General features: G+C 34.2%; 1 protein-coding gene across 1 annotated transcript in view; it reads left to right on the forward strand.

Annotated features, from left to right (window-relative positions):
- The window catches only part of LOC150097072 (RAB11-binding protein RELCH homolog), a 445830-nt gene that overhangs the window by 379284 nt on the left and 54238 nt on the right, over positions 1-12308 (forward strand). The gene's annotated exons all lie outside the window — the stretch shown is intronic.

Genomic DNA, 12308 nt, shown 5'->3' on the forward strand with positions numbered 1-12308 from the left:
TGAAGATATGGGACAATACAATTAAGAAATAATCAAAATGAAAGGGAAAAAAAAAAAAAAGAAGCACATCATAAATGGTTAAGTAGTAAAAGATTAGAAGATGAAATAGAATATAAAAGAATAAGAGCCATAGTTAAAAGAGAAGTCAGAAAAGACATAAAGAATCATGGAACAAATTTGTTTCTAATTTGGAACATGATTTATATAAAATAAGACCCAATGTATATAAGATTTTTAAACATTGAAGTACAGATACTAAAGAAAACGTAAAATTAAAGACTGAATTGAAATTAGAAGAATTTCTATACAGAATTGTGGACAGATAAATATTTTAAAAAAGATAACTGGCAAACATTTAATGAAAATGAAAAGGAAATAACTAAAGAAGAATTAGAAATCAGCCTGAGAGAAACAAGAAATGGAAAATCACCTGAAGAAGATAAGCTATGATGAATGTTTTTTTCCTACCACTATGTATACCATAAGATGACATAAAATTTAGATTTAATAGGTCGTAGATTTTGATACAAACTATTAGCCTACTAGTTTTGCCACGTTAACTGGTAGCTTCTTCTGGGCCATATAAATCTACACATAACAGCCTAAAATTATTGAATAAGCTTGGTTGACACACATATCCCACTCTGGCACTGCTCCATAAGTCTTAAGCCTCTGCTCCAAGTTTGGCCATTTTGCTGGTTTTCGTTTTAAGGCCCTCTTCTTTTTTTGGCATCTTAAGTAGTTGTTCTTCCTGTTTTCTCCACTGTCTAATCATACACTCAGTGGAGGTGGTCCAAACTGTCTTTCTGAAGCTTTATTTCCATGTTCTTTTGTGTAATTGATGACTTAAGAATATGGCAATCATTTTTTATTTGCAGACATTTTTATTGGCTAGTGCTCAAAATATTGTTAATGCATTAACTTACTCCACCAATGAGTTGCAGACGTAAGAATGCTTTCAGAGTTCTGATTGGTTTATTCAGAGTTGGCCGTTAGTGACGTCAATCGACAAAGTTAACAAAAGATAGTGATTGGCAGAAGCCTGTTCATGGAGACAAGGTACTGGCAGTTTTGCCACGGCAACCATGGATCTCTCAACCAGTTACACCCCCCCCCCATGTATAAGATGCCCCCCAATTTTTGGTCTAAAATTTTTAGAAAAAAATATTGTCTTATACACGGAAAAATATGGTAACTATATTTAAACCTAACCTAGTTCAAAAACAAGCCAGACTAAAAGTATACAATACATTAGCCCTACCAGTCCTATACAAAACTAGTCCTATAGGACAATAAAACAAAAACACAAAGATTATAACAGCTGAAATGAAGTTTGAGAAAAACTGGAAAGTATACTCTATTCGATCACAAAAGAAATTATGAAAGAATTAAACCAGGAATCAGTAATAAAAAAAAATTAAAAAATATAAGCATAAATTGATGGAACACGTTGAAAGAATGAAAACAGAAAGATTACCAAAACAAGCCTTAAATTACAAACCATTAGGAAAAAGAAAACCAGGATGTCCTCTTAAGAGATTCAATGATGACTTCTAAGGAAAAATCAGTGGAGTTCATTTCACTATTTTACCTATCACTAATATACTCATTCATCACCATTTGCAACCTCAATTTCAAAGATCATTATTGCCAAAAGTACAACAAAGGTAGGCAGTATATGATGACCTCATTAAAAATATGTACTTTAATTTTTATTTTAGTCTTTAAATAAAAAATATATATATATATATATAGTTGCAGTCAAAAAGACACATTCTGATCTAAGGGTGTGTAGTTTTTGACTGCAACTATAAAATGAACCATATGTTCGGAGACAATATAAAGCCATATCTAGATTAATATGTAGATACAGTCCCCTAGGTTCCAAAGGAATTAAGGAAAAAGCTGAAAAAATTTAGCAGCAGGTATTCAAGATGATAACTGGCCTATGGAATTGTACATATGATGACGCTTTGAGAGAATGTAATCTTCAAAGTTTTTTGAGGAATAGATACAGGAGAGATCATGAAATTCATTTATTGCCAAGGCTCCAGAAATTCACTAGCCACTAGCAGCGATCAAAGACAAGAATGAATTTTCAACCTCTTTCTAAATGCATTCAAAATATGTGTTTTCTTCACATAATTTACTTTAAAAAAAAAAGCAAAAAAAATTCTCATTCTCTGTCCAGTTATTGATTACAGGATGGCTGCCAATGAATCTATTAAAGGAGTTTTATTTCCAGAGATTTGGGAATAAAATTTCTGGATCTGAAATTCTTAATTCCAACACTACATCATTTCCTTTTAAAGAATCACGTTTTAGTTGCCGATTTTTGCTAAAATTCATGAACTATTCATTTTAGCTTTCTTTTATCTCCTTTAAGGTGATAATAGCGATTTTATTTTTCACTCTAACTTTATTTTTCATTCTATATGAAAAACTACAAAAAAACAAATAGTCATTAAAAGCCTAACTTGCTGTATCTTCTTCCCCCAACATTTGTACTGTCATAACATAACAATTGATAACTGTTAAATGTTTTTCTTTCTGTATACTTCTTATAGTGCTATCTTCTATTGAAGGTCAGCAACCATCTTGGCAAACAAACTGCATTCTTGAGTTAATCTGAGCAGTTGTACGCTGCTCTTTTCTGTCCACGTCTTGATGTCGTCAAACCAAGATATTCGTTTTCTTCCTCTAGCACCTCATCATCATCATCATCATCATCATCAAATTCCTGCCATGTACCCTCAAGGGGTGTACAGGATATGATAGTACTACATGAAAAAATTACATCATTACTAACTTCCTATCTACAATTTTCCTCCAAATCAGTCTGTTACTTGACAAGACTCCAACATTATCAGATCTTATATTTCTATCGTCTAAGGCACTTTGTACCGTATCAATCCACCTATATCTTGGTCTTCCTCTGGGTCGTTTTCCTGCCAACCTGGCAGAGAACACTTGTTTTGCTAATCTTTCCTCTCCCATTCTATTTAAGTGACCATACCATCTGAGATTAGCTCAGCATTCCTGCATGCTGACAATGTCAAGTTCTTTCCTAATATCCTCATTTTTAATATGATATTGCCATTGATGCCATCTGTTCACGCCTCTAATCTTTCTCAGGACTCTCATATCTGCGGTCTCTACTCTTTGGTCAAGTGTTTTACTTCTGACCCAGCTCTCAGATCCATAAGTTAAAATTGGTTTGAACACAGTCTTGTATACAGCTAATTTAGTGTTCCGACTAATTTCTTTCTTATTCCATATGAATTTATTCAATTGACTTCCCACGATACCAGCTTTGCTGATTCTGTTGTCTATTTCTATATTTAGTTTACCATCTTCAGTAAAAATTGTGCCTAAGTAGCTGAAATGTTTTACTTGTTCCACAGGTTCTCCATTCATAACACAGTTGACATTTTCAATGATTCTGCCTATTTTCATTGTCTTTGTCTTTTTATTGCTGACCTTCATACCATATCTATTACAACAGCTATTCAATTTAGTCAGAGAATCTTGCAGACTTGTAGCGGATTTATTTAGAAGTATAACATCATCCGCATAAAGCAAAGAGCTGACATTAACATCTCCAATTTTGATATCAGGTTTAATACCACATTCCTTCATAATGTGATCCATATAGATAATGAATAACAGAGGGGATAATGTACATCCTTGTCTCACACCAGATTTAACATTAAACCATCTTCCTGTACTTCCTTCAATTCTAACTGCTGACTCACAACTCAAATAAAGACTAAGTATTGCTTGATATGATGCCCCATTGACACCATATAACTGCAGCGTATTGAATAGCTTCTCTCTTGGCACCTTGTCATATGCCTTTTCCAAATCGACAAAACTTAAATACAGATCTTTGTTATATTCCCATGCTTTCTCGACTATTTGTCGTAAAGTGAAGATCTGATCCTGACAGCCTCTATTTGGCCTGAATCCAGCTTGTTCTTCACCAAGCTTTTCTTCCACAATTCTCCTCAACCGTTTCTCAAGTATACTTGCATAGATCTTGCCAGGAACACTCAGTAGGGAAATACCTCTGTAATTCTCACATTCAGTTTTATTTCCCTTTTTATATATGGGTACTACGAGAGCTCTACTCCAATCATCGGGAATTCGTCCCTCTGTCCAGGCTTTCTGAACTATGCAGTGCAGCCACTGTAAGACTCTTATACCACCATACTTCAGCATTTCTGGTCGAATATCATCTACTCCTGCTGCCTTTCCACATTTCAAGCCTTTGATGGCTTTTTCTACTTCAAGTATGGATATGTATTCCTGACTGCATGCCTGGTCAGTGTTTTTTATCACTGTGCTGTCATCACTGCTTGTTTCATTTAGCAGTTTTTCAAAGTAATTACTCCATACTTCAAGGATATCTTTTTCTCCTGTTTTCATTTCACCTTTATCATCTCTAATTCCTTTTACAGCACTCTTTCCTCCATTCCTAAGCTTCTTCAACAACCTCCAGAATATTTTGCCACCTTCTTGATATTTATTTTCTATATTCTTGCCAAAGTTCTCCCATGACTTTTGTTTAGCTAGTTTTACACACTGTTTAGCTTTCTTACATTTGTCTCTGTATTCTGTAAGAGTAAAAGCTGACTTATTTGCCAGGAACTTTTGATATGCTTTCTTCTTTTCCTTCACTGCCTCTTTAACTTCCTGTGTCCACCAGGGAGTTCTGATTTTTTTATCTTTGCACACAACCTCACCACATGCCTCTCTGGCAGAATCAATCAATGTTTCCTTCAGAGTTTGCCACTGAATCTCCAAGGTTTGATTCCTGTTCTCAAACTCTTTCATTTTCTTTTCAATAATATTTCTGTATTTTAGTCTACAGTTTACATCTGAGAGCTGCTCCTCTAGCACCTTTGCCATCAATTCTTCCTACCAAAATAGTTTGTAGAAGTTGGTATTTGCCGTTTCTCATGATGTGACCAAAATGTGATTTCTGTATACATGACTTCATAAATATCCGCTATTGAGTTCCAGAGATCTCATTTCTCTCATAGCAGTATTATAGTGTTCTTTTCACTTCACACATGCTCCACTCGGTGTGTTACTTCTGGTTTTCAGTTATGAAGTGAGAAAAATGAGCCATCATTATGTGTTATAGTTGCAATACTTACTTTGAAAATAGTTAATCTCCACACTTGATGTGTGCAAGAAAACATGTAAGTTTTTCATATCATGAATACATTTAAATTAAATTAGTTATCATTTTCAACAAATAAATTTTTAATCAGATCAGTGCATATATATTTATATTTAGTTCAATATTAATCTTACTTGTATATACAGCATGCACAATGTGTGTAATAGATGGTTATTTAAAAAAAAAAAAAAAATTAATTGTGCTTTTCTCACAATATAATTTTCTTAAAGGAAACCAGTAATTATAAACACAAAATATTAGCACACTTTAATTAAAAACTGTAGTACATATGTACGTCTTATTCTTCCAGTTCCTTTACCCCTTAAGTAGGTGCACGAATTAGCTTAGTGTGATTAAATGCTTGAAAATTTTATATAACAAATGCTTTTTTAATATTTAAAAAATAGTTATCTTGCAAAGACATGTAACATGATTGAGTGCATCAATAAAAGTGAGTCTAGCTCCACATGGAATACTACCTACTTTCTTCTTTTCATGAGTTTTATTATTTGTCTCTCGTATTAAATTGTCATAATCATCAAATTCCTGCCATGTACCCTTAAAGGGTGTACAGGATATGATAGTACTACATGAAAAAAATTACATCATTATTAATTTCCTATCTACAATTTTCCTCCAAATCAGTCTGTTACTTGTCAAGACCCCAACATTATCAGATCTTATATTTCTATTGTCTAAGGCACTTTGTACCGTATCAATCCACCTATATCTTATTCTTCCTCTGGGTTGTTTTCCTGCCAACTTGGCACAGAACAATTGTTTTGCAAATCTTTCCTCGCCCATTCTGTTTAAGTGACCAGATTTTGTTTAAGTGAGATTAGCTCTGCTAATGCATTCCTGGATGCTGACAATGTCAAGTTCTTTCCTAATATCTTAGTTTTTAATATGATATTGCCATTGATGCCATCTGTTCACGCCTATAATCTTTCTCAGGACTCTCATATCTGTGGTCTCTAGTCTTTGGTCAAGTGTTTTACTTCTGACCCAGCTCTCAGATCCATAAGTTAAAACTGGTTTGAACACTGTCTTGTATTTAGTGTTCAAACCAGTTATATTCAGCTAATTTAGTGTTCTGATTAATTTCTTTCTTATTCCATATGAATTTATTCAATTGACTTCCCACCATACCAGCTTTGCTGATTCTATTGTCTATTTCTATATTTAATTTACCATCTTCAGTAAAAATTGTGCCTAAATAGCTGAAATGTTTTACTTGTTCCACAGGTTCTCCATTCACAACACAGTTGACATTTTCAATGATTCTGCCTATTTTCATTGTCTTTGTCTTTTTATTGCTGACCTTCATACCATATCTATTACAACAGCTATTCAATTTAGTCAGAGAATCTTGCAGACTTGTAGCACATTTATTTAAAAGTATAACATCATCCGCATAAAGCAAAGAGCTGACATTAACATCTCCAATTTTGATATCATGTTTAATACCACTTTCCTTCATAATGTGATCCATATAGATAACGAATAACAGAGGGGATAATGTACATCCTTGTCTCATACCAGATTTAACATTAAACCATCTTCCTGTACTTCCTTCAATTCTAACTGCTGACTTACAACTCAAATAAAGACTAAGTATTGCTTGATATAATGCTACATTGACACCATATAACTGCAGCGTATTGAATAGCTTCTCTCTTGGCACCTTGTCATATGCCTTTTCCAGATCGACAAAACTTAAATACAGATTTTTGTTATATTCCCATGCTTTCTCGACTATTTGTCGTAAAGTGAAGATCTGATCCTGACAGCCTCTATTTGGCCTGAATCCAGCTTGTTCTTCACCAAGCTTTTCTTCCACAATTCTTCTCAACCGTTTCTCAAGTATACTTGCATAGATCTTGCCAGGAACACACAGTAGTGAAATACCTCTGTAATTCTCACATTCAGTTTTATTTCCCTTTTTATATATGGGTACTATGAGAGCTCTACTCCAATCATCGGGAATTCGTCCCTCTGTCCAGGCTTTCTGAACTATGCAGTGCAGCCACTGTAAGACTCTTATACCACCATACTTCAGCATTTCTGGTCGAATATCATCTACTCCTGCTGCCTTTCCACATTTCAAGCCTTTGATGGCTTTTTGTACTTCAAGTATGGATATGTATTCCTGACTGCATGCCTGGTCAGTATTTTTTACCACTGTGCAGTCATCACTGCTTGTTTCATTTAGCAGTTTTTCAAAGTAATTACTGCATACTTCAAGGATATCTTTTTCTCCCGTTTTCATGTCACCTTTATCATCTCTAATTCCTTTTACAGCACTCTTTCCTCCTTTCTTAAGCTTCTTCAACAACCTCCAGAATATTTTGCCACCTTCTTGATATTTATTTTCTATATTCTTGCCAAAGTCCTCCCATGACTTTTGTTTAGCTAGTTTTACACAGTGTTTAGCATTCTTGCATTTGTCTCTATATTCTCTAAGAGCACAAGCTGACTTATTTGACAGGAACTTTTGGTATGCTTTCTTCTTTTCCTTCACTGCCTCTTTAACTTCCTGTGTCCACCATGGAGTTCTGATTTTTTTATCCTTACAGACAATTTCACCACATGCCTCTCTGGCAGAATCAATCAATGTTTTCTTCAGAGTTTGCCACTGAATTCCCAAGATTTGATTCCTATTCTCAAACTCTTTCATTTTTTCTTCAATAATCTTTGTGTATTTTAGTCTACAGTTCACATCTGAGAGCTGCTCAACTTTTATTTGCTTTAAAACTTTCTTACATGTTATTCTTTTCAATGTGAAATTCAATTTTATCCTGCTCAAGACTAAATAGTGATCACTTCGAATTTCAAATCCTCTGTACAGTCTGGTGTCCTGCATCATGGAGAAAACATCATTATCAACAATAACATAGTCAATGAGACTTTTCTTATTCCTAGCCTCTTCTCTCCATGTGAATTTGTGCACATTTTTATGTTGGAACATGGTGTTAGTAATAACCAGTCCATGTCCTGAGCAGAAATCCAACAGATATTTGCCATTATTATTAGCTTTACTCTTTTCTCCAAATTTTCCCAAAATATTTTTGTATGTCTCACAATCATTTCCTACTCTGCTATTTAGATCCCCAAAAAGGACCAACTTTTCATTTTTTTTTTGTGTCAGTTGCTTTTCTAAAGCCTCAAAAAATTCCTCCACTTTCTACCTTAGTAGAACCTTCTGTGGGACCATAGGCACAAATAAGTCTCATCGTCCAGTTCCTCATTCTCATATTTGCCCACATTACTCTACTTGAGACTGACTGCCATTCATGAAGATTAGCCTCGTATTTTGTGTTGAATACTATGGCTACTCCTTCTTTTCCTTGATTGTCATTGCCTGAATATAACATTTTGTATTTATTGCTCAGAACAATCTCGCCAGTTTTGGTCTTTTTTGTTTCAGTCACCCTGTTATGTCGATCTGGTACTTATGTACTCAGCTAGCTCCATTTCTTTGCCATTCAGGCTTCTTACATTGATAGTACCGATCTTTAACTCTGGTGATGTTGAGTTGGGGTTTATTTTCAGATTTGTTCCAGTAGCTGACTTTTCGCTGTTCGCCCTGGTTCCCTGGCGAAAACAACGGTGGCCTTGTTTAACCGGGCAATGCCCCAGCTAACATGAAATTTTGTCATGTTGTATCATCATTCTATATTTTGGTTTAACCAATAAGAATGCAATTTGGTCGGCTAATTCCCAAATTGCCAACTCATCCTTGTTCGTTCAGTATCCAGGTAGATACCCAACAGGGTGCACCACGATAAGGTGAGAATTGGACATTAGGCCCTGGTCGGTTCTCTGCATTCCTTTAAAGGCCATGTGGAGGTCTCCTCTCAGTTATACAGGTTTGACCCTTAAGCACCCCGTATTAAATTGTCTATGGAGAATTTACATAAATTTGCATTTCATTTATGAATAATAAATTAAAGAAAACAAACTTAGTTGTGATGAGCTGTGTTGTTACGTATAAAGTACAAAGCTCGTCATAATGAATGTACAGGAATACCTTGTACAGCGCGGTTTTGAACAACGCGGTTTTTATTATTACACTAACATTGTCAACATTGACCGGTGACTCTGGGGCCGCAAGTGACGGTCGAGAGCCACATTTATGCAGTAGTTATTCGATTGGCCCTCACGTAGACACATTTGGCATTTTATTATTTACGTTAATATTAATATTTTTTATTATTTAAGTTTGAGTGAAAAGAGAAATAAAGAAGACTGTTGGAGTAACAAAAAAACGCTATTGGTTGACATTAGAGAAGAAACTTGAAATTATAAAATGTCACGAGAATTGTGATTCGTTTGCTAAAATAGCACGTGAGAATTCAATGAATGAGTCATCTGTACGAAAAGTTATTCAGAGCAAAGAAAAGATTAAATAACATGGAAGAGTACTGCTTCTTATATGTCAAAAGTGATCACGAAAAATTAATCTTCTAAAATGGAAAATATGGAACGCCTTCTAATGATCTGGATTGAAGATTGTAATCAGAAAAATATTCCTTTGAGTCAAATGATATTCCAGGCAAAAGCAACAAGTCTGTATGACAAAATAAAAGAAAATGAAAGCGAAAATGAAGGAGGTACAACCAGTAAAACTTTTATAGCAAGTCGCGGTTGGTTCTGCAGTTTCAAAAAGTGTATGGGAGTCCATAACGTAAGAATCTAAGGTTAAAGCGCAAGTGCTGACACTAAAACTGCAGAATTATTTCCCAATGAATTGAAGGAGCCTATTGAGAAGGAAGGCTACACAGATGATTAAATTTTTCACGCTGACGAGACTGGCTTATTCTAGAAAAGAATGCCATTGCGCACATTTCTAGCAGAGAAGGAAAAAACGCAAGCTGGGTATAAAGTGTCAAAAGACCGATTGACACTTTTACTAGGAGCTATTGCATCAGGTGATTTAAAATTGAAGCCACTGTTAGTGTACAGAGTGGAAAACCCAAGAGCTCTTAAGGGCTTTACAAAGAACAATTTATCTGTTCATTGGCGTTCGAATAAAAAAGCGTGGGTGACTTGCTCAATTTTCAAAGACTAGTTTAAAACTTGTTTTTGCCTTGAAGTTAAAAGCTATTGTAAAAAGAATGCTTTCAAAATTTTGCTTTTATTAGACAATGCACCAGGCCATCCCACTCTATTGACTGACTTAGATGAAAATGTCAAGATTCATTTTTTTCCTCCAAATACAACATCAATTCTGCAGCCGATAGATCAAAGTGTTATCTCCACTTTCAAGACTTACTATTTAAGACGAACTTTTCCTCAAGCTATTAAAGCTGCAGCAGAAGAAGATTCTTGGACTTTGAGTGAATTTTGTTAGAAATTTAACATAAAAGATGCCATTCAAAATATTTATGAATCTTGGCAAGAGGTGACTCAATGCAACATGAGAGCCGTATGGTATAATATCTTGCCACATTGTTCAAAGGACTTTGTTGCCTTTGCAACACAGAAAGAGGAGATCTTAACAGAAATTGTGCAGATGGGCAAAGATCTTGGTTTTACAAGTTTCGATTGTAACAATGTGAACGAATGATTGATTCTCATTCAAATGATCTGGATGATGAAACCCTTTTGGAGTTGGAACAACAACGAGCCTATGAAGCAGAAGAAGACGAAGATGACCCCACTGATGCCATGGTTGAAGAATTTTCCTTTTCTGACCTTTCAACTTTTGTGAAAAAAATCGACAAAGCTTTCGACTTTCTCATAAATGCCGACCCGAATTTTGGAAAGAAGCATCAAAGTGAGACAAAGTCTCAATAATGCCATCAAATGCTACAGAGATCTAGTACTTGAAGAGACAAAGAAAACAAGAATGGTTCAAAGAACATGAAAGACTACTTTAGTAAAAAGTAAATTACTGTATGCTAAAATTGAAGCAATGTTTGTTTTGTTTTCTACAACTTTTATATAAGTTTAAAAGGATTTTATTTGTTATATAGTTATTATTAGTTATTTTATTGGTTAATAAAAATAACATTTTTTTTTTTTCATTTTTAAACATTTTTATTATCCTAAATTTTTGTAATAAACAAATTAAATTGAAAACCTTTATAAATAGACCTTGAACAACGCGGTTTTGCATAGTGCGGACGCTTCTTGGAACCAATTAACTGCACTATACAGGTATTTCTGTACTTTGTTTTGTCATAACATTTAGTTTTATAAAATGCCACCTATAACAATACAGTAATACACCACTTTCTGATGATTTTAGTGACATGCTGCTGGGAATCAGCTGGTGCACAGTATTTGTGAACTCAGTTTATATATGTCACTGCTCACTACAGCTCTCTCTCTGTGTGTGTTTCACTGTGACTTATAAACTTTCTGACTATTATGATATTTTATTGTTAATAATGGAAGGTAAAATTCAAAGTAAGGGTGATGTTGCTCTAGTGAAAAGAAGACAGTATATGTCAAACAGTGAGAGAGAGATTTGAAGGCTAAACTTACTCTTATTTATTACTTATACTCTTATTTATTATTGTTATTAGTTATTTTACAGTTACAAAAATTATTCTAAATTTTTTGTTTATCTGATGTAAATAAAGCATTTATTTACATCATTTACACACATATGTGACGTCTTAAAAACATTATTTAACTACTATGTTCATCTAAAGATGGAGAAAAAAGGACAGCAATTTGCTATACAATGATGATCTGTAACCTAATGAGTTGTATGACTGGAGTATGCCTGTATTTATATAAAGTAGACCAATACCTTTGGCAAGTTCATGTTGGAGGTTTAATGGAATATTATTAGCACTGAGAAAGGATTAAAACTAATTTTAATACTTCCAATATTTTGTCTCCGTCACAGAGACCTCTTCAAGGATTACAAAAAAACTTTTTGTAATCCTTGAAAATGTCTTGAATCCTTGAAGATAAACAAAAAATTCGATGCCCGCTAGAGGGCCAGACGAATGCTTGTGTTTTCAGAGAGCTCCCGAAAGCTAAGTACAATTTTGAGTAAAAATTAGAATATAGGTTAAAATCATAACGTAATATTGCTTAATTTTGGTAGCTTGTTGTGTCTGTGGGATTTTGGTGTGAATTCCGTTATTTAATTTATTATATA

This window comes from Typopeltis vanoorti, chromosome 18, assembly GCF_054136105.1.
Source record: "Typopeltis vanoorti isolate ZY-2024b chromosome 18, IOZ_Tvanoo_1.0, whole genome shotgun sequence".
Lineage (NCBI taxonomy): Eukaryota > Metazoa > Arthropoda > Arachnida > Uropygi > Thelyphonidae > Typopeltis > Typopeltis vanoorti.